The following is a 23,843-nucleotide window of genomic DNA, read 5'->3' as shown; positions in this document are numbered from 1 at the left end:
TAACCAAATGCCTGAACAAATAAAAAAACAAAATTTAAAAGACACCTAAAATTCATTGCAGTTGGTAATGACTATCAGGGGTCAGATGGAATATGCCCAAGTTTATCTTATCAGAATTCCTAGCACAACAGAAGGATTAGATCAGACATAGGCAAACTCGGCCCTCCAAATGTTTTGGGACTACAACTCCCATCATCCCTGATCACTGGTCCTGTTAGCTAGGGATGATGGGAGTTGTAGTCCCAAAACATCTGGAGAGCCGAGTTTGCCTATGCCTGGATTAGATAAACCAGAAAACTTCAACTCTTGGTGCCGGCAGGAGACGGATGGGAAAGAAGCAAAGCTTGCTGCACTTGCTTGCAAACCACATTTTAATAAGTGTATCTGATGCAAAGCTTTATTAATGGTGAGAAAATACAATTGAAAAGGGATGACCATGTGCTGAAAACTTACCAGGATTGGGCTCCAGGATTGGGTTAAAATGCACCACCCTCAAAAAATTATGATATTCACTTTGTGATTATTAACATTTATTTATTCAAATATTGATACGCCACTGTTCATAAAACATATCTGTTTTGCTTGGGGTTTTATTTTTCCAAAGAAGGACCTCAACACTTGTTGACTATCAGAAAGCCACCGTTGTTGGGTTTGTGTGTCTTTGAAATACAGCAAGACAATGTTTTCATATCATTTGTAATGATTTAATAGTGAGCAACAAGCATGGCTCTTTTCTCACAAAGAACAAAGGCCCTGGTTGGTATCCTTATCTCCCATCCACAAGACTCCTCATCTGCAAGAAAACAAAAAACAAACAAGCAGAAAGCAATATTATTACAGGAGGAAGAAACCCAGAAACCACAGCAAAAAAAGAAAATAAACACAAAAGCATGTGAGCAAATGAACAAAAAAATGATAAACATGGAGATGGACAGAGACACAGAAGAACAAGCCAGGAAGCAAGCCAAAGGATGAAAAGGAGGGACACGATCCTCCGACCTACTAGGTCACACCTGCGTGAGATATTTGAAGGGAATGTGTTTATGTCATTTCTAATGGCTTTAATGTCTTTGTCCTAAGAAGAGGCCTTTCTTCTGTGGTTCTGAGTGCAGCATGTTAGTCTCACAACAGCTGTGTGAAGATATATGAGGCTAAGATGTCGGACCAGTTTTTACAGATGTACAAATATCAACAGGTTTCTTCTCCATGTTGTGATTGCTCTCAGCCAAATGTGCTGTGCCGTGCTGTTAGGGATGCTGCAAGCATTTGGAAAGGGGTGCTCTAAAATGCAGATTTTCATATTACTCAGGGCATGGAGAAAGTGGATCGAGGAAAGCTTTCCTCCCTCTCTCACACACCTAGAACTCATGGATATCCAATGAAGTCAGATGCTGGAAGATTCAGCACAAATAAAAGAAAATGATTCTTCACACAGCACTTAGTGGAACTTTGGAACTCACTGCCACAGGAGACAGAGGCGGCCCCCAACCTACAGGGCTTTAAAAAGAGGATTAGACAAATTAATGGAGGAGAGGGCTATTCATGGCTACTAGCCATGATGGCTATGCTCTTCCTTTACACTTAAGAGGCAGCAACGCTTCCTCTAATACCAGTTGTAGGAAACCACAGGAGGGGAGAGCACTCTGGTGCTTGGTTCCTGCTGGTGGGCAACTGTTTGGACTATTGGACTAGACTGGTTATTTGTTTGTCCAGATGTCCCTGTTGGAAAGCCCACATGCATTTGCATGGCAAATGCAGCCTTGATTGTTGTCTGATGTGGAAGCAGTCAGGCTCACTGCTGCTCACCTTGCACCACATGCCACAACCATTTGTGCCACTACCAGGGAAAAGGCCGTCTGATATTCAGACAACTTGTGCTGCTGTATGGGATGGAAGGTGGCAACTAGGTGTGTGTGTGTGTGTGTGTATATATATATATATATATATATATATATATATATATATACAGATATATATACACACCGTATTTTATTTTTCCATGTATAAGACAATGCTTTTTGCTTAAAAAAATTAGGCAAAAATTGGGTGTCGTCTTATACACAGAAAGTGAACGCAGGTGGGGCATGCGATTACTGGCAGCAGCAAGCAGGATATTGGCAGCAGCGATGGGGTGGGTGATTGGTGGCTGCGGTAGTTGGGCAGGCGATTGGCGGCTGTGGCGAGGCGGGCAGTGATTGGCGGCTGCGGCAAGTGTGTGGGTGAGCTGTTGATGGCGGTGAGTGGGCAGACAATTGGCAGCTGCAGTGAGGTGTAAGGTCGGCAGTGGCTGTGGCAAGCGATCGGCAGTGACAGGCAGGCAAGTGAGCGATTGGCGGAAGTGACCTCCCCCACCCCACCCCACGCCAAAAAGCTCAACAATTTAATTTCTTGATTTTGGGTTAAAAAAATAGGCGTCGTCTTATGCATTGGGGTGTCTTCTACACGGAAAAATACAGTATATCATATGTGTTTAATAATCATGCAACAAGCATGATGAGATGGCTGTGCAATTTCTTTGGCTATGGTTGCATGAAAGAACAAGGTTATTTGGAAGTCAAAGTCATTTTGGAACTGACTTCCTATGCAATCTGCTTAAGAAGAGAACCCAAATGCTTTTAGCTGAATTCCACTGGAATGGCTGTAGCCACAATTTCACTAGTTGTTGCTCTAGAGTTTTGGGTCACTTTGTTTTTTTAACCACATTTTATTGATCTTCAGTTATAACAGGACTGAACCACAATAATGTTATTACCAGTTCACCCCACTCCCCGAGGTACAGAGACAGCATTAAAGAATAGTATATTGGAATCAAGACTTTATTTAATAAAATGGATATACCACTTGATTGCTTTTAAAAAGGGGGAAAGCCTCTACACAATTTACATCTGTACAAAAGAGAACAAGGAAAAACTATTGATAAAAAAAGTTAAAAACAGGAATTTAAAATATTCAGAAGGAGCTAAAGATATCAAAAGCAGATAAAAAAACAAAATACATGTTTGGGTAGGCTTGCCTAAACAAAAATGTTTTAAGCAGGCACCAAGACTACAGTGGAGGTGCCAGCCTGATGTCAACAGACAGGGAGTTCCAAAGTGTAGGTGCTGCCACCATTTCTTACAAGTGTGGAATGGGTATTATGTGGCATGTCTAACAGTGTCAGTTCAACACTCTGTAAGAAATCTCTAGTCTGCCTCATAGAACTAAACGTATCATTACTTCCTCAGCCTTTGTCTTCTAAATCAGAGATGCGCAGCTCAACTTGCTATTCAGGGTTTTCTAAAATCCATCATTACCCAGGTGGATCCGACTCCAGTCTCAGGCACAAGATGGAAGCCCTTGCTGCAAATGCTGCCAGAATACGACAAAAATATATATGCAGAAATGTATGGTTGATCATAAGGATCTGATGTCAAGATTTGTTAGCCCATGGTTACATTATTACTTAATATATTGCATTATATTATGCTGTTTATATTTTATTTTACTCTTCTTGTAAGTATATGTGGTGGTTCATTTTTAATTGTGGTTGCTATCGCTTTCTGGCTGAGACAATAAAATCTGTATCGATTCCAAATCACGGTCCCTGTTGAATCTTCGCCTTGGCGTGAGACAGAAAACATAATTTTGTTGTTTTCTGAGCGGCATTTTAAAAAATGCCTCGGAAATTCTGATGCTGGGATTTCCAGCCTAGGAAGTATCTGTAATTGAGAGTTTGCCAACCTGTACTCAACAAAGATTTTTATTTTTATATGGCTGTTTTTGGTTTTTCTTCAACAATCAGGGTGTTTATTTAAAAATAACAAATAAGAGGCATTTAATTAACAGCCTTTCCTCTTCCAAAGGCTTTCTCCAAGTTTCAGGCTCCACTCCCTTTCTAAATTACTAGGATAGAACAATGGGGCATAATTAGAGCATGCACAGGACAGCTTATTAATAAAGAACCCAATCTATTCTTTGCAGAACACAGCAGGTCTGGAGGCCCTTTGTATAAGCACTGTGTGTACAGAAGAGGGCAGCATTATGTGGCATGTACTTCCCATGGGTGCAGTGATCTGGATATTATTGCACAGGTGCCAAAGCATGCAGGATTTTAAAGCACACTGCAGCCAACACTGAATAAATTGGGTCCTATCTGTGTGTGTCCCCTACTGTACACTGAACACTCTGGGGGACTTAAAAAAGGATCAGAAATGCAAGAATTAAAATACATAAATGCATCTCATCAAGCAATCACTAAAAAAACAAAACCCTGTATGTAACTGTATATAAGAAGAGATTTCCTCATAACAAGAATGTCAGCTCCAATGATCTGTATTAAAACTGTCTACTGAGGGAAAGTATTCTCTTTTAAACCCAAGCACTGTTGTCACTGAAAACTAATAAAACACTAAAAGGCACTAAAAATGTGGGGCAGGGAGAGGGAAACATACTTGAATGGCACTGTAGCAGGGCTGCTACCAAAAAGGCTCTGTCTCTCATCACTACCCTCTGGATTCCAATCAAGGGGGCACTTTGAAGAGGTCCTCTGTAAATAATCGTAGGCACACATGTGAACCCATGACCCCATGAGGTCATGATTGTTGTTGATTTCCGCAGGAATAGCATGGAGGACTTGATCTCCTAGTCACCCACCACAGACACTACTACTAGCCTATCTGAATGCACTAGCATGGCTTGCAGTGCCTGGAGGACCAACAAATGCATGAAATTTCCATTACAATATCAGTCCAATTGAGAGTGCTACTGAGAACCAGCAACAGCTAGATTTTTTTCATTTAAAAATTTGTGAAATAATTCCTATCAATATTGTTGAGTCCCTGGGTTGATCCATTGAGCTGCACCATTGATTCCACATGTATGAACTGCCCATACCCCACTCCCAGCCTTCCTCTGTGTACGAACCATTAATGGACCAATATTATATTCCACATCTATGCACTCCTCCTGCATAGTCTAGAAACACGCCCGTGGTTCTTTAGGGCCAAAAAAGGAGCAACAGAAAAACAAATCCATGTGTTGGAAGCGGTCCTATCACCTCCCCCCTCCCCCTATAAGGCAGGGAGGCCACTGGAAGCAAGTGTCCTGTTTCACACAACAGCTTCAGAAGTGCGGTGGATCTCTGACCCATGGGGAGAGTTCAGGTTCGGGTAAAGAGCAAGGCAAAGTAACACTAGGTCTGGGACTAGTGTTGATGCCAAGTAAGGCACCCTGGACAGCTCCATGCTGGGCTCGAACTTCAGGCTCTACAACAGCACCACTAAGCAGCCCACCTCATCGCAGGCCCTTCTTTGTGTGCCTCCTTGAGAGGTCCAGAGGCTGGCAATACACAAACAGGCCTTTTCTGTAGTTCTGGAATGCTCTCCCCAGGGAGGTTTGGCTGGCACCTTCATTAAACATTATACACAAGGTATGTCCCCTGTCAGATCATGCCACCATGATGTCTGGAAATCCCCTTGTCTGAAAAAACACAATGGGAAAGATATGGTTTTCTCATTGAAGGAGGCACACCCTGCCCCACCAGGAAAAAAGGAATGGTATTGTAGCCAATGGAGAAAGAAGCACAAGGGGTGTGTGCATCTCATTTTCTGCAACCCAGCAACCAACTGCACAGTCTTGCTTGCAGTGCCTTCGGAACAGAGCTTTTCTATGAAGAGACTGGAGCTGGAGCTGAGCTGAGCACTCATGAAGAGAAGCAGAGCTCTGAACAGCGAACTTCTACCATTCTATAATATTTGTGAACTTTTCAGTGCAGTTGGGGCCTCATTTGATTTTAATTCTAAATTACGTATTGAACTGCCTTGCATCCACCTACCTTAAAAGCACTTCCAAGATCCTTGGCCTATGATAGGGCAGGCATAGCTGACAACTAGGTGGAGGAGCACAGCTCAGTAGCACAGCACCTGCTGTGCATGGTGAAGACCCTGGAGAGCCACTGCTGCTCAATACAGACAATACTGAGCTAAATGGATCAGTTGTCTACATGGTTTAAGGCAGCTCCCCATGCCCTTAACTTCCTTCAGATGCAGATGAATGCTAGGGCTTATCATAGAGCTAGCAAGAAGTGAGACACAGTGCAGTTCATTTCTGACTGCCCATTTAGACTTTACTCTGACTGCCCATTTAGACTTTATTCAAGCAAGCATCTTCTCATTACTTTCCCGAGACTTTTAAACAAAGTTTATAGCCATGCATTACTTGGGCCAAACTTAAATGCTCTCTCTCTGTTTTCTGCTGCCAAACTGCAAACAGAGCTATTTCCCTGTTTTCTTTCAGTTTAAGTGTTTGTGCTCCCTTCATGTTTAATCTTCCTTCCCTGGTGGTGCTCCTGAGTCATGTGTTAAGCCGCCTTATGAAGTTTCTCCATTAAACGATCAGGTCATGCATACATACATAATTTTATGTGTATGCTGCCTAAATCCTGCAATTTTTTGACTCTGAAGATTACACACAAACAAAATTACAGTGGTACCTTGGTTTCCGAACTCAATCCATTCTGGAAGTCTATTCTACTTCCAAAACGTTTGAAAACCAAGGTGCGGCTTCTGATTGGCTGATTGGCCCCAGAAACAATGCCGACAGCTGAAATGGATGTTCAACTTCCGAAAAACATTCGCAAACTGGAACGCTTACTTCCAGGTTTGTGGCATTTGGGAGCCGACTTGTTCCTCAACTAAGCCATTTGGGAACCAGGGTATAGAGTATACAGGGTATACCGTATACAGATAAATAAAAGAGAATAATATGTAACATTACATAGCTATTTATTATTAGACATATTTGCATCCTATCAGTGTTTCAAGTTGCTGAGGACAATATGCATGAGATAAACAATCATTTTATTATATGGAGGAAGTCCCCTCAGGTGAGGGCAGCCTTTGCCAATCTGGAGCCCTGCAAGTCCTTTGGACTATAACACCCATCAACTTGAACTAGCATGGTTATGCTGTTTGGGGCTGATAGTGCACTAAGTTGGCAAAGACTGGCCTAGAGGTATTGGGTAATATCCAAAGCTCCCTCTCCTTCGATTTGTCTCTCCTCTGCAGCTCCCAACTCAACATCCAGAGGGTTAGGAGACTTTCAGGACCTACAAGGAGAGGAGACAGAAGTCCCATCATGTGAGTGGACTCCTTGCATGCAGTGCTGGGTGCAACCTATGTTCCTACAGCAGGACTCAAGCCCTTCTCCTGGGCTCTCCAGGCTGAGCCTGTACTTGCAGTACCATTGTAATTTGGACAGGTGGTGTAGTGCTATCATTACTGGGTTGTAAATTCTGCATGGAATATAGAGCTGGGTGACTCCATGGTGTTGTTCAGCCACTGCTGCACACTGATTGGTGCATGGATACTGTGAGCGCAGTGTCAGTGTGCAAAATCATGATTGGTGACAAGAACTTCCAGGAATGCTGTGGGCATGTCTATCAGTGTTGCTATGTTGACTTGAGTTTCTTCTACTCTTTGCAGTTTTGACCTTGTGGCAAATTGGGCAAAGGATGAAGATTATGTTGCACTGGTGTTAGCTATCATTATTGAGCCCTATGTTATAGATGAGCTACAGGATCGCCCATCCTTCTCTCAAATGCTAGGTGCTGCTCTGGCTAGAATACAGCCACTATCAAAGCCCCCACTCTCTCTTTCATAACCGCTTCAGAAAACGCCTGCTTGCACAATGTGAAAATGAAACTGAACTATACCAAGGTTTGTTGGAGGAATGTGAATCTAGATTCATTTTTTAAAGCCATTGACCAGCTCTCTTTAACATTACATTGCACTAAATGCAGATCTCTTCCAGAATGTTTGTCTCCCTAACAAAATTGTCACTTGATTAGCTCTGGAAATTAATCTCAGCTTGCTGAAATACCCCACTTGTATATAGCAGCTCTTGAGAAGGGACAAGAATGTAACTCAGTGCTTCTCCATACTTCGCCAATGTGCAGCTGGGTTGGAGCAGTTTCCGTGTTTTGGAAAGTGCACAGAAGATCGGTCACAATATTTTCTTCTCCTTCTGGGGTTGTTACAATGAAAATCCTCAGGCCTCTCACCATCTCTTCATCATCTGTAACATCAGGTAAAAAAATAACCGCATATCCGTTTTCTGGTTGACTTGCCAGAGGCAGCTTCACAGATTTTGACTGTGTGAAACATCATGGTTATATTTGGATTTCCTACAGCTGATATGTAGCATATGGACATCGCACACATCTGCAACTGGTACCACTGTATCAAGCAGTGTTGAATTGATTAAATTAAATAGTTTAAACAGAATTTCAAATAAATGTGCAATTAATTGTAACTGTTTGGAATTCTATTGTGTTGTTATCTTCCTTAGTGGACAATGCTTTTTGATAGAGTAGGGAGAACTGGGGATGAGTTCATGCAACCAAGGGTGGCCCGAAAAAGCTTTGGGACCCACTGGACTAGGTGGACCGTAGAGCATTCGGTCAAACGCTGCCCCTGATGTCGTGTCTGGGGAGGAGGTCTGCTCTTTATTCCCCGGAGCCATCCCAGCAGGATAAGCTGCCGGACTTCTCAGCGTCGTCCGGGCTCCGGAGGCAGCTCCTCTTCCCAACACGGCCCCCCGCTGCGCTCGGACGCCCAAGTCCGAATCTAGATCGGTTGCCCCCCCCCCGGGGGGGGAAAGTCAGCTCTTCTCTCTTGCTTGGCCGAAACTTAGACGTTTCCTCTCTCCGATATTAAACAAATAAATGAGCAAATAAATCTGGAGCGGCGCCGCGCTCCCGCCACCTCGCCCGGGCGCTCACCTGCACGCGCGCGCCCCCTGCACAAACACGTGGCCCGCTTGCCTGCTCGCGGGGATCTTTTCTCTCCTCCGGAAAACTCAGTCCGAGGGTGGGAGGGTGGGTGTACGGGGGGGGGGTGTCTGGGCGACTCCCTCTCCCTCCTCCCCCGCTCGCCAGACAGCCTCCTCCCCCACCTCCTCGGAATCTCCCCGGGGAGGGAGGAGGCGGCGCGTGGGGGGGGGGGACCGTGGGCGGCGGCGGCGTGTGTGCGGGGGAGGGGGCAGCGAGGAGTGAGTCACGCTCGGGAGAAGCGGGGAAACTCCAGCTGCTGTGCCGGGGCCAGCGCTGGCGGCAAGGCGCGTGCGCAGACTGAGGTCTGGGCTCTCCACCCTCCTCCTATTCCTCCTCCTTCCTTTGCTTTGCTCCCTCTCTCTCCTTCCCCCCTCTCCCTCCCTCCCTCCCTCCCTTCTTCTCTCTCTCCCTGCCGGCTGGGTGCTGAAGTTGGGCGGATGGCAGCCCAGCAGCTCCGCTAGGGACCAGCGGCGCCAGCCTTTTTCGCCGGGATCGCTCAGGGCGGAGCGCGCGCAGCCAGGCGGGGGCGGGTAAGACGCCGGAGCGCTTTCCCTTTGGCAATCTCGGCCGCGCACGGAGCCCCGGCCCCAAAATGTCTGCTTTTGGAGGGACCCAGATGCATGCAGGGGGGAATGGCGAGAGCTCGAGCAGGAGCCTGGCGAGGGGAGAGGGCGCTCCGCGCGGGCGGAGGGCGACAGGGGGCGAGCGGGGGGGACCGGCGCCTACGGAGGTGCGCGCCTCCGGGTGTGCTGGGTGCCTGCGGGGGGGGGTGTTGTTTCTCTCCAGTGATGCAGAAAGGGGTGGGGAGCGAGCGAGGCTCGCCGGGGTGTCTTCCCTGGACCGACTGACACACACACACACACACACACACACACGGGGGCTGCAGATGGAGAAGGATGCTGCCGGGCTTGGCGAGCGAAGGGTTGGAAACGGAGCGAATCAGGGAGGCAGAAGATGGGGTTGGGGAAAGGATTTTTTTTCCCCAGGTGGGTGGGGAGAAATTTCGTGAAAAGGGGTGTAGCGCTGAAAAGAGGGGCGGCAGAGCTCCTGAAATGTGCACATGTCCGTTTTTCAGAGATGAAAAGACGCTGGGTGGTTTGGTTTGGTTTGGTTTGGTTTTGTAATTCCCTCAAATGCCTCCCAGAGAGGTAGCTGGGTTGATTCCCTGAAAGTCTCCAGCCGATTCACACCCCTCAAATCTCTAATGCATAAAGATCATTGCAACGTGTAGAACCATTTAAGAAAAATGTTGTGTGTGTTTTTTAAGCGCTTCCAAATCTTGGATTAGAACTCTTTCCTTTTAAATAATCAGCAACAACCCCTAACGGAATTTAACATGCCACCAATTTCAGAAAGAGGGAGGGGTGAAAAGAGGAGAAACACCCGCTGAATCTCTAGTAGCTGCTTTGGTGTGAAGGGGACACCACGGAGGGATGGGAGGGGGGGTGAGAGGGGGTGACAGACAGCCTCTTTGCCTTTCATAGGGAGAGCCAGGCATGCTTCCCCCCTTTCTATACCAGGCAGAGCCTCTCCTGGCTGAACGTCACCCAGCCACCCTCTTCATGCATTCTGCGGCATCAGCAGGGGGCTTGGACTTGGCCAGATTCTTCTCCCCATTTCTGTGAAAATGTTGGGGGGGTGAGATTGGAGGAAAGACACACACAGAGAGAGAGAGAGAGAGAGAGAGAGAGAGGGAGAGAGAGAGAGAGACTAGGCTACAGCTAGCAGGATCCTTGCCTGCCTGCTTAGGCTAGGAGGGCAGCCGAGCATCTCTGCCCAGGTAGAATAAAAATCTGTTGCCCACCCACCCATAGCTGATATGCTGACGGAGTGATTGAAATCTTCAGTTTTTGCTTAGTGTGTCCTGGTGGAATTGCTGACTCTGCCAATAGGCATATGTGTGTGTGTGTGTGTGTGTGTGTAATGGGGGGGGGACGACAATACACAGGGAAGGGTGGCAGATTGTGATGGATGGGATCTTCCTTTCAAAGTCAGCTCTCCCTCCATCTTTCTCTCCAGGAAGCCATGAGATCTGATGTCTCAACACTCTTTTCTGCATACCTCTCAGCTTCTAGGATTCCTTTCCTTCCAGTCAGCTTCTGGTCTCTCAGGAGAATTTTTAGGTAGATGGGCTACTCAAGTCAAGACCACTACTTCTATGCTCTTTTAAAATTTGAATTAATGGAATCTTTCTTCAAAGAGTTGTAAAATGTTTTAGTTTCTTAATTTCCATTATAGCATTGTATTAGGAAGGTCTCCAGGGGAGTAGTGAAGGGGTATTTTGGGCACTCACCCAAAATGTTGCCTACAAACCCCAGCATATATTTGTTTGTAATTTGTGTGGCAAAATCCTTACTCCCTTCATAATGGCCTTTGGACTTCTTCACTCCCCCAGTCTAGCTTTCCAGCATTGGCCCTGACAAGTAGGCAACCTGCCTTTGTGTTTCTGTACTTCATTCATACTATGTATGTTAAATTGGAATCAATCAGAAAATTATTGTCACAGGGATGTGGTTATCCCATAGCATTCTCCATTGCCCAATCTCTGCACTGCTTCTGCTCCACACCTCCTTGTTGTCATTCATAGCCTAATCCCTACACATAGTTAGTCAAAAGTAATTCCCTATGAGAACACAGGAGAGGAGCCTCAGTTCTGCATCAGAAAAGTGGTTTCTTCTATGGTCATTTGCGGAGAAGGAAGGTCTGGATTTAAACTAAACCAAAAGCTGCGCTCAAACTCCTAGAATCCTTAAACTTTCAGTTTATGAGTGGGCAGTCTGTTGTAATTCTTTGGTGATGGAGATACACTCTATACATGTTCTGAGGCACTCTTAGTTCATATGTTCAAGGGCCAAATCTTGGCGTGGTAAATAGATTCTGGTTTCAGCCCTGGTCAGGCTAGTCTCAAACTAAACTCTCACCCCTCTTACTCAGAATATTATAAGTGTCAGGGGACTAATGAAACGTCAAACAAAACTATAATCTGTTCTTATCAGTTTTTTCTTCTCTCAATAACTTCCTGGCTCCTGTATCGTGTGTGTCCCTTGCAGCTGAATGGGTGAAGGAACCCCATATGTCTTGTTTGAAAAGCAGAACATGAAAGATGCATAAAAATAAAGCAAAGCTGTGTGTTGGAGGTGAAGTGGCGGAAATGGAAGTTCTAACATACTGCATGGACCAGGCCTATATTTATGGCATGCCAAAGCATTGTCAGAGGGGAATGGATCAGAGACTGAGGGATTTTTTAAATTATTATTTCAAGAGCCACATTCCCTGAGCGGTAATTTATCTGGGGTTGTATGCCAGTAGTGGGGAAGGAACCGAAAGTGGGAAGAGGTTACAGGATTGCATGGTCCACAAACTCTTTCTATGCCACCCCTTCTCTCTCCTCTGTCTTTTTCTCTTACACGCACATGCACATGATCTGTAAGAAGAATTAGTTCTAGGTATCTATCCGCAGCATGCATAAGAATGTATTAAATAAGTGGGGGAGGGCCATCACTACCTTAAAAATTCACTCCTTTATACTGGGTAGCAAATAAAATTATAACACAGAAATGACTTGAACTCATGTCTTTTCAACAGGGACAAATATCTCTCTTTTGCAGTTTCCAATCTTCCTGGCATAACTGCCATGGCTTGTACATAAGCAACCCCATTTCTCTCTCTCTCTCTCTCTCTCTCTCTCTCTCTCTGTGTGTGTGTGTGTGTGTTTGTGTGTTGACATTTTTATAAGCTTCCTAAGGAAGGACTAGTTTAACTTCCCCTCTCATTCCTACCTTGAAATCAGAAGTATTGGGATTGAAAGGCACGTCATGCATTCTCTAAATATAGGACATGCCACAAAGAGGAAATAGAATGCCCTCCATGTTACCTTGGCCTGCTCCTTTGCCCCTAGCTGTCAGGGGGACATGCTACTTATCTTGGATGTTGGCTGGAGCTCTGGGCTCAGGAGGTTATAAGCATGTGGTTGAACCTCTGGTTGGCCCACTTTGTTGAGAAACTGTTTGGCACCCTTCTTCCTCTATTCCATTCAGTCAAGATGGCTTCCTCCAGACAGTTCTAGAATCTAAGCAGAAAGAACTAAGTTGTGTGTCAGTGAAGGAACCCAACGAATCTTCACTAGGTGGAGGGAGAATGGAGTTTGAGGAAACTGTAGAGAACAATGGAAGGAAGAGCTTCTAATGAAGATTCAGGAACCATATTTTCCAATCAATACAGTGGTACCTCAGGTTACGAACTTAATTCGTTCCGGAGGTCTGTTCTTAACCTGAAACCGTTCTTAACCTGAGGTACCACCTTAGCTAATGGGGCCTCCCACTGCCGTGTGATTTCTGTTCTCATCCTGGGGCAAAGTTCTCAACCCAAGGTATTACTTCTGGGTTAGCAGACTTTGTAACCTGAAGTGTTTGTAACCCGAAGCGTTTTTAACCCAAGGTACCACTGCACTTCATCAAACTTCCTTGGTCTTCAGCTTAGTTTCCTGGTGGTCTGCCCTAGAGCAGGGATGGGGTACCTGTCATCCTCCAGATTTTAATTTTTGTTGGACTCTGGCACGACACCCATCAGCCCCAGCCAGCAAGTTTAATGGTCAGGGATGAAGGGGGCTGGTATTGGCTATGTTGGTTGGAGTTGATGGAGGCTGCTCTATTCTAAGAGTCATCCATCTTCCTAGCTCTCATATATTTGCTTAGCTCTTGTCTTGCTGATCAGCTCTATGCTGTGATCGTCTGCAGAGGAAACCCCTCACTAGAAAACAAGGACAATATTTTTTTGCAAATGTGTAAGAATAATGATGTAGCTGCTAGAGTAGTGGCATTCAACTACAGAGAGCCGAGTGCAAAATCTCTCCTCAGACACAAATGCTGGCTAGTTATTCCCTCCCAGGCTATAATAAAAAAACCTTACAGGGTTGTTGTAACAATGAAAAATCAGGGTAAAATCTGCATTCACTGGATTATATTGCTCTGTCTAGCATTTTTAATTGGCTTGCAAAGAGTTGCAGGGTACATGTATTGTATATGCTAGGTAGAAGGGGTTGCCAACTTGTCTGGACGTTGGTTTTAATAGCAGCATAATACACAGGAATCAGTAGGTGAAGCTTTTTAGAAGAAAGGAGATAAGCAAAATAGTAGCAACCTGGTACATATTACTGGTAACATGCGCTGGCGGTGAATATTGAATTGAAGAGCCACCTATAACCCTTAACAATACTCAATAGCCGACTGTTTCGGCTTCTAAACATGGCCTTTCGTGACAAATCAAACATTTGGGTTGACTTACAAGACAATACAAATAAACTTGACAGCATATTCTAGGCGGGGGGGGGGGGGAATGAGAGAATTTGGTGGTGATTTTGGATCTGAGTGACTGGCATCTGCAATGGAATTTTGTAGAAAGGAGACTCCAGAATACTTTCGCCTTGAATTTGGCTTCCCATTACACATAGCTATGCTAGGCCTATTGAGCAGGGTCCAGGCTTTGGTGCGTGGTAAAGTTATCATCAGTGCATGCCTAGAAGTCAGCATTCCTCATTCATGGTGCCGATCTGGCCATCCCGGTCTAGTCATCCAAGGCTCTTGTCTATGCCATTCAGTCTGCAGCAGGCCCAGGAATGCCCCAAATGTGCAGGGAGGAGGCTTCTAATATTGTTGTTGTTGTTAAAGAGTAAAATAGGATGCTGTGGGCAGCATCATCTGTGTTCTCTAGTTTCAATCCACAAATGCAGCATTTTTCAATAATCAGAAGGTTCAGCACATCAGCTTTATATTTAAAGTATTTTAAAAGCAAGTTTCTGTCTTTTAAGGCCGCAAAGATGTTTTCAAAAACATGGGGTGAACCAAAATCCCAGCAACTCGAGAATAGCAGAATTTCTGTGAATGGTCAGACTGGTTTTCAGTTATTCTCATAGCTCTTGCCCCTTACCATGGCTAGCAGAAACAAAATATATTTGGTAAAATATATAAACATATGAAGATGTATATGGGATGGAGAATCCAGCTTTTATTTGAACAGAATTGAAGGGAGATTTTAACTTTTTTTTAAAGAAAGAAAGATAGAACACAGTTATCTGATAGATGCATTGGCAATGATGGATCAAAACATCAATGCAAAGCTATCAGCAGCCTGGTCCTATTGATTATTTTTATCTACCACAGCACAAAAAGTGGTTTGCACCATGTAAAGTGAAGCAGTGCCTTCTGCTGAGCCTGCTTTTCTGAGTATCTACAAATGGTGACCCACCAAACTAGCATCAGCCCACCAAAGACCTGATAAACCTTCTGTTTTTTGCTGCTTGCCTGACATTACTAAAACAGGATTGTCAAACAGCTGCCAAGTTGTGTGTCTGATGGCAAGGCTGCATTTCTTGGCACAATGGAAGAACCAGATAGATGCCTTCTTAAAACTTTTCACTCAGGCATTTTCTTTGGGGTGATCCAACTATATTGATTTATTAATCCAATCTACAGGCTTGTGATATATTTTGTATTTATTTTCTGGGTGTTATTTTGTTGTTTGCTTTTCACCATCATGACATTTTCTTGAATAATAATAATAATAATAATAATTTATTATTTGTACCCCGCCCATCTGGCTGGGTTTCCCCAGCCACTCTGGGCGGCTTCCATAAAAACCAGAAATACACTAAAATTGAAGTTGGCAATGTAGACATTTTTGCAAATAATTAAATAAATAGGAGGCAGGAAGAGTACTTCGTTGTCATTGCTGCAAGGAGGCTGCCGGCAACCAGATTTTTAAAGGCACCAATGGCAGTTAGGTTCTTGGATTCTTGCAGTGCTGGCTGGTGAGTTCTGTTTCAGTTGGTGAATTTCAAATTGTGCAGACTGTGTGTGGAATCTTTGTGCAAATGAAAACAAGGCTCAGTGGTCCTATGAACTAGGACAGAGATGAGCGCCCCCATCCTATAATGTGAGGCTTAGTTTAAATACTTCATTAATAGGGCTGTGAGACTTGAAGTCTCCTGTTCACAAAGTATTTAATTTAGTGCACTGTATTAAAGCTACTTTGGTACCACTGAATTTGTTTAATCTAAATTGGCATACGTGGCTTGCACTGTTTGCCTTCTGCCTTCCACCCGTCTTCATGAAGACTGAATCTGAAAGACAAATAAGAATCCAGATTAAATATTAAAGAATGTCTTAAAATGGAGAATTTATGTGTGAACTCTTGACAGAAAATAGCCTGATATGTGGGGTTAGAAGTATTGGAAAGGTGCCCCATCAATATCCTTTCACTTTGCTTTGTAATGAAGTAAAACTCCTCAGGAATGTAACTGCTGCCTTATCCTGAGTCAGACCATTGGTCAATTTAGCTCGGTGATGCCTACACAGGCTGGAATCAGCTTTCCAGGGTTTCAGACAGGCGACATAAGAATATAAGAAGAGACTGCTAGATCTAGTCAAGGGCCGTCTACTCCATCATCCTGTTCTTGCAGTGGCCAACCAATTGCCTGTGAGAAATCTGCAAGCAGGACCTGAGCACAAGAGTCCTCTCCTCTCCTGCTGTTTCCAGCAACTGGTATTCAGGAGCATTACTGCCTCTGACTGTGGAGGCAGAGTACAGCCATCATGGCTAGCAGTCAGCCTTACCTGAGTATGGGACCTTCGACATGCAAAGCTCTGCCACTAAGAAATTACTTTATAATGGATTTAACGTTGAAAAAAACTAGCCCCAATAAAGCAATTTATTGAAAAGGAGTGTTCATGCCAACAAATTGGAAAATGTGGGTTAGTCTGAGGCACTGAATGCTGGCATTAGCCCTGTTCAGATATTCATTAACCAACAAATGAGCATATGTTAATGTCTCGTGAGAGTTGCATCCCCTGAGCCTATCCTGCACTGAGCCCAAGCATATCCACCTACAATCTGGACTCGGTGCCTTTAACTGCTACTGATATACCACCCTCTCTGCTGCCCTCTCTGCTGCCCTTACTAAGCTGGCTGAGGGGGTCTCAGGTATGATATTCAACAGACTCAGGGTCTTAGACTTGGGGCACTTCAGTCCCAAAGTCCAGCCCTAGCACTACCTTCGCCCATATTGTATATGGCAAGGGAAAGGCTCTTGGCATGAATTTTGGTAGAGAAGAAAGCATGGTTGATAGTATAATGGAGATGTGTGGAGTCCTAGCACAGGGCTTCCATATCCTTTGATCATATCCTCAAACTACAGTCATACCTTGGTTGTCAAATGCCTTGGTACTCGGACCTTTTGGCTCCTGAACGCCACAAACCCGGAAGTGAGTGTTCCAGTTTGCAAACGTTTTTTGGAAGCTGAACGTCCGACGTGGCTTCCGCTTGAGTGCAGGAAGCTCCTGCAGCCAACCGGAAGCCACGTCTTGGTTTTTGAACCATTTCGGGAGTCAAACAGACTCCCAGAATGGATTAAGTTTGGCAACCAAGGTACCACTGTATATTTAATAAGTGGCTTGCCACTATATTTAGCAATTCCTCCTGTGTGATTAATTTATACTTAATACTGAGGTTCAGTTGGGTGGATCAAGATGGGCCACTTTTGAGAGCTAAAGGCGCTTTCCTAAAGGTGGTTCAAGCCATATCATTCCACCTTAAACATTTGTAGTTTTCCCCAAAATCCTGGCTGGGGACAGTAGTTTGTTAAGGATGCCGAAACTCCTATTCCCCTCACAGAGCTACAGTTCCCTGGAAAGAGGGATTGACTGTTAAACCACTCTGAGAATTACAGCTCTGTGCAGATGAAGCCTTCCTAGGGAGTAAGCCCCAATGAACACGTGCCCATTTTTTAACTTGGCTAGTGTTGTTGTATATAATGAAATTCTGACTGTATTCAAGTATGAGTGAGTAACATAGAGAATGAGAGTAGCAAATAACAAATTAAGAAACTTCAGTATAGTGTGTGTGTTACATCTTTCAAAAAATTGTGGTGCAGCATGTCCCTGAACCTTTTAGTAGTGGATTACTCATATATCTCATGAACTGCTATATTATTCTTTCCTTCATCACCATTTAACATGAAGCCTGTCCCCATTTTCCCTTGTATGTTTCATTTGGCTTTGAATATGACCCTCCAATAGCCGGCTGGCTTCATCCAATGAACAAATTACGTTGCATGATTTCCCCAGTTCATTTTGTCTCTCTTTCGTCGCTTTTAAAACACTTTTAAAATGGGAGAGAACAGCCCCAGTCTGCATCTCAGCGAAGGCAGCAGGTTCAACAGATGTTGCTGAGTTTGTTCAGTCGGGCGTTCTCAATAACCGCAAAACTGCTAATTGTGACAGGCAGCAGATTTTATAACCTTGTGCTGGCATCCAGTTACAGTGTTCCCTGCCTAAATCAGCTTTGCCAAATGTATTCCTACGGCTGCTGCATGCTCAAAGCCCACAAAGACTGGAGACAGACAAAAAAAAATCTTATTTATGTAAAACGTTAGTTAGCTGCTCTTCAGCTGTAGCTCCCTAAACATAACTTCTTATTATTTTTTTAAAAAACTAATATCCAGATTTTTTTCCATCATGAAACCCAAGGCAGCATATATACGAATATAAGGCAAGACTGCTGGATCAGAACAGTTGTCCACCTAGTCTAGCATCCTGTTCTCACAGTGGCCAACCAGATGCCTGTGAGAAGCCTGCAAGCTGGACATGAGCACGACAGCACTCTGCCCACCTGCAGATCCCTGCAACTGGTATTCAGAGACATGGTGCCCCTGCCAGTGGAAATAGAGCATAGCCAAATGGTTCTCTTGCATACACCCCTCCCTTCTAAGCTTACCTTCTACTTGCATTGGGGTAAAAGCTCTATGGAAGTTTTTCTTCTAACATGAATAGCAGGTGTGTGGGACCTCTGCGTGGCACAAATAGACCTCTTGCTCTACTTGCTAGGGTCCTGATCCAGACTGATAACTGTATGACTGGTGTCTAATCTCAAGGACCGCCTCTTCCATATGAACCAACCCAGACCCTGAAATCATCTTCTGAGGCCCTCCTTCCTATACCTCCTCCTCGAGGGGTCTGGAGGGTGGCAACACAAGAACAGACCTTCTCTGCAGTGGCTCCTCATCTGTCAAAACAAAATAAAAAATTCCTTCCAGTAGCACCTTAAAGACCAACTAAGTTAGTTCTTGGTATGAGCTTTCGTGTGCATGCACACTTCTTCAGATAAGAATCCTCATCTGTGCATGCACACTTCTTCAGATAAGAATCCTCATCTGTGCATGCACACTTCTTCAGATAAGAATCCTCATCCTCTACAATCCTCATCTGTGGAATGCTCTCCCCAGGGAAGTTCGCCTGGTGCCTTCATTATACACCTTTAGGTGCTAGGCAAAAACGTTAATTTTTAACCATGCCCTTGATTGACCTGATTGACATCCTATACCCATTTTAAAATGTGGCTCTTTTTGGGAGGGGGTGTTTTTGGGTTATTATTCTTATTATGATTTTATATATTGTGATATTTTCTGTGAACCGCTCTGAGAACTCCAGGTATAGGGCGGTATATAAATTCAACAAATAAATAATCTAGCTTTGCCCTGATCAAGGCATCCTCAATTTAGAAAATTTTCTGTTGTGTATTTTTCAGCAGAAAACCTCCTGTTTTTATCAATGTATGGCTTCATAATATTAATTAAAAACATAATGCAGCTCCCGTACAAGTCAAGCTAGGTGGCTGGAATGGTTACACAATACCAGCAAAATCCAAAATTAACTTTTAATTAATTAACTTTTCTCAAGTTAATTAAAGACAGGCACAAGAGACAGGGCCTTCTTAGTGGTGGCCCACTGCTTATGGTACTCCCTCTTCATAGGGGAATTTGTGGCCACATTGATACCAGACTCTTTAAAAAAAAAAAAAAAAAAAGCCTTGAAGACTCACTTCTTTCACTTGTCTTTTGGTGCAGACTTGGTTTGGCTTGATGCTGTTTTAGAAAATATTAGTTCCAATCAGTTGAATTGAGGAAGCTGGCTTTCTATTAATTCCCTAAAATTGTCGCACTTCATGATGTTTGGTCACCAGGGGGATGTATTGAAGGTCAGGCTACCACAAAACAGCAAAGAAGTGCCAGGAATTATAGACCCAGGTCATGTTATCTTTCGCACAGCCCTGCTGGGCCTGGTTGTTGCACTTCCCAGCAGGGGATTCCCCCAAACAGAGCCTTCTGGTACGGAATCTGCTCTGCCATTCTCAGGGGAAAAGGAGCCGTGTTTTAGACTGGAATGTTCAAGCGACAATTCCTGAGTCTTTGTGCACGCACTGATAGGTACGTTAATATCTGGGTGAGGAGAGGCGGAAGAGAAATGCAGACTGAATGAAAAATTCAGTGATGAGCCATGTTTGCTGTAATGCTGCTTTTTGAACTCGGGAGAGGTTCATCTAGTGTACGTCTTTCTTCATGGCAAGATCATCACAGGCTTCACACTGCTACCGTTTAATTCCTGCCATGCTCAGCCTCAAGCAGATGCAAGCAGACAATCGGACTGATGCTGATTTGCCTCATTTGAAGAGCGGATTCACTGCACGGTGCTTCTCTCCATCAGTAAGTCCCATTGTAACAGGCACAAGCGAGAGAGCAGGTTCAGTGCATTTATTTAGTGCATGCATTAAGTACCTAGGTACTTGGGCAAATCCGCTGTTTGATTTTGTTCCAGAAATGGCAAAATGCTATATGTTAGCTGGCAGTTCCTTGCAAAGTGAGATCACATTTTAACGTATTGCTAATATTATTTTGTTCGTACGGCAGTTCCAAACCGTTATACTGGTCGGCATTTATGAGGCAATTTTGGGCGATCAAAGCATTTCCTGCACATTCTCTTGTTTGTAATCCTGTAATCTTGTTTGTAATTATATGGCAAATAATCCTGTAAGGTAGATCGGTTTTCTTCTTCTCAGATTGCAGGGGAGGGTCTGAGTTTATGAGAATGTGGAATGCCAGTAACCATCCACTGTATTCAAGGCAGAGGTTTGCTTCAAACAGGGTGGGGGAGGGAGGCTGAGGCTTCCTGATTTGCCACTCAAATCTCTCAGGGTGCTTCCAGATGGGGGTTTAATATTGCAAACACACGAATCAAATAGATCATTAGATATATAGAGATAGGTAGAGATAGAGAGATATAGTTGGATTTTCTGCCAAAAGGGTATATCCAAATTAAATCAGGGGCGAGGGGAGGGATACAAACTGGAATTTTGATACCAATGGCATCATGTGGAGACTGAATAACTGGCATGCATGAGAAGCACCAAGCACACCATAAACACTGATTTTGGAGCACCCTTATTGTGAGGGCATCTGAATTAGCATCTCTAGGAATTCAAATAGCCTGAATATAGCTTCTTAAAAGCCAATGTGGAGCAGTGGTTAGAGTGCTGGACTCGAATATGAGAGACTAGAGTCCAAATCCTCATTCACAAGGAAGCTCACTGGTTGACCTTTGGCCAGTCACTGTCTCTCAGACTAACCTACTTCACGGGATTGTTGTGGAGATAAAACTCAGAGAGGAGAGAAACATGTATGACATTTTTATCCTTGGAAGATAGGTGGAATATAAATGCATCTTAAAAAATAAATAAATCACCTCTTAAATACCCAAAGTGTGAAGGGAAGATGAGAAATTTCAGTCCTGTAGGAACGTATTATTCTGTATCAGGAATAATCCCTGGTAGATTACTCTCACTTGGCTTACTTTTTTGAATTTTGAAATTCCTTATTAACATGTTTGTTAATGTGAGTTACAAGAGTTACCAGAGTCGGCATTCTTCAGTCCTGTACCCTGTCCCAGAAGTCTCCAGAACAGGAGAGGGGCCCCTGCAGATCTTGTTGGACTGACTCCAACTCCCATCAGCCCCAGCCAGCAATGATCAGGGATGAAGAGAGTCATGAGTCAATCCAACAACATCTGGGTATCCACCAGTTCCCCACCCCTGCTCTATAAGTTAGATATCTGAGTGAAGACTGGATGCATCTCGTCTCTAGTCCGCATCCATGTGACTCAGGTGTGGGAAACCTTTGGCACATGAGACCTGGTTGTACAACAACTCCCATCATTGTTGGCCTTGGCCATGATTGCTAGGACTGATGGGAGTTGTAGTTGTGCAACATCTGGAGGGCCAAAGGTTATCCACTCTCATGTACAGACTGCTATATGTGTTTCCCAATAGGCAAATAAAGAGGCAGACACATAAACTAGGCCACTTTTATATAACCTTCAATTAAAATCAGCAGAAGGGGGTTGACTGTGGGGCAGGAACTGACTATACTGGATAACTATAGCCTTTGGGAGACCCAGCCTTGCCCAAGGAATTAGGGAACAGCTCCCTAGCCTACTTGATTTGAGTATGGTTTCAAAGGAGGCCCCTACCTCCTTTTTAAGCAGGCCTTTGGTTGATCTTATTGACATCCAACACCATTTTAAAATGTGGCTTTTGGGGGGGGTATTGGGTAATTGCTTTTGATTTGATTTTATATGTTGTGGTCTTGTTGTGAACTGCCCTGAGACCTCTGGGTATAGGGCGGTGTATAAGTAATAATAATAATAATAATAATAATAATAATAATAATAATACCTCACCCTCTGAACTGTGGAGTCCAAAAAGTGAGCCTCCGGGCTGACCAGTCTCCTGAAATGTGCTGAAAGGGTATCACCAGGCTCAACCAAACTGTTTCATTCCCCACATCTAAACTAAACTATCTATTTAAACAACACAGCAGTCCGACTTGCACCCTGTCAAGTGTGAATGAAGCAGATGGGGGGTGGAATCCTACATAGTCTCCTAGTGGCGACCCCAAAGCACACTGGGAAGCTGCTGCAAAACGGAGAGGCTGGAGGGAAGGCAGGCTGTTCCTTATATAGGGATCAAGCCCTCCCTCCCTCCTTGGACCACCTTTGGAATGTGCCAGTCAATGCCAAAGGTTTTCCCACGCTGCCTCTCTTGCACGCCGCTGTCTCAGCAACATCTGGGCTGCTTGGCGGAATGTTCTTCAGATGCTGCAACCGGTGATTTAGATTTTGAACGATTGAAAACACGTACTTTGTTAAACCAAATGAACAAATGCCCCCTTAGCTTTTAAATGAGCATTGGACACAGGCTCTTTAACAAATATTGCTCACAGTGAGCAGAGTGGAACCTACAGCAACAAGTAACAGTGGGGGAGGAGGAAGCACCAGGCAGTGGCTCCCAGTGTGGGAATGCATGCAGGAATAGGGTCCTTGGTGTGTAACATTCAGGCTCCTGCTCTCATCTGTGAAACATTGCAGGGTGTGTGAATGCCTTTGCTGAATTTGCTTTCTTTTTCTTTCATTTTCAGACCAATTACCCAGTTTACCAGGATAATTATGCACCCTCCTGATAAACTCAAAAGTATTGGCGATCCTTCCAGTTTAGCACAGTGTACTAATTTGATGAGCACACTCGCTCTCTGTTCCTGAGTCCAAGTCATTAATAAAAATGATGATCAAGCCCTGGCCTGGGAATGATTCCTTTGGGACCATGCTTAACTTCGCTTAATTATTACTTGATAAATACTCAATTGCACTTTAAGAATAGCTTGTCATCACATTATGTACATACCTGATGGTAGCTTCCTTTCCTGCCCCAACCACAATGACTTAATCAAAATTTATTTTTACTTACAGAGATGCCCTTTAGAAAAATTAGCAAGAAAAATAGAGAGTCAACAGTAGGTATTTTAGGATGCAATCCTGCACAAAATTAGGCTCCTTGAATCTAATACATGAAATGCATGATTGTATTGCATGGAGGGGTGTCTGTGATGTTTACTTTCAATTCATTAAATTAGGAAAGGAATTCATGAAACTCAAATCATGAAATTCAATTCATGAAATTAGGAAATTCATGAAATTGGGAAAGGAGGTGTGTGGCGTTTGTCCTCCGAGGTGTGTGACATCATACTGGGTTCATAGGGAACGGGTAAACTAATTGTAAAATGACTAACCAATGGGAACCCAGGGGGCAGAGTTACAGTGGTGCCCCGCAAGACGAACGCCTCGCAAGACGGAAAACCCGCTAGACGAAAGGGTTT

General features: G+C 44.2%; 1 protein-coding gene and 1 long non-coding RNA gene across 6 annotated transcripts in view; one reads left to right on the top strand and one right to left on the bottom strand.

Moving 5' to 3' along the window:
• Positions 1 to 6,965: 6,965 nt before the first annotated feature.
• LOC309337687 lies at positions 6,966 to 15,356 on the bottom strand. Its single transcript, XR_014154487.1, has 3 exons — positions 15,278 to 15,356; positions 12,684 to 12,878; positions 6,966 to 8,052 (listed from the first exon to the last, which is right to left on the bottom strand). It is a non-coding gene; the product is annotated as an uncharacterized lncRNA (long non-coding RNA).
• Positions 9,081 to 23,843, top strand: part of RGS17 (regulator of G protein signaling 17) — a 62,076-nt gene continuing 47,313 nt past the window's right edge. For 2 of the 5 annotated variants that reach the window (XM_081854398.1, XM_081854397.1), the window contains exon 1: positions 9,237 to 9,339. The gene's annotated coding sequence lies outside the window, so the exon portion shown is untranslated. Of the gene's footprint in view, positions 9,340 to 23,843 lie in introns of all 5 variants that reach the window. The other 3 variants (XM_081854402.1, XM_081854401.1, XM_081854400.1) reach the window with 3 other exon arrangements.

The sequence above is a fragment of the Podarcis erhardii genome (genome assembly GCF_964252035.2).
Source record: "Podarcis erhardii genome assembly, chromosome: 3".
NCBI classification, from domain to species: Eukaryota; Metazoa; Chordata; class Lepidosauria; order Squamata; family Lacertidae; genus Podarcis; species Podarcis erhardii.
This window is presented reverse-complemented; position numbering and strand designations above follow the sequence as displayed.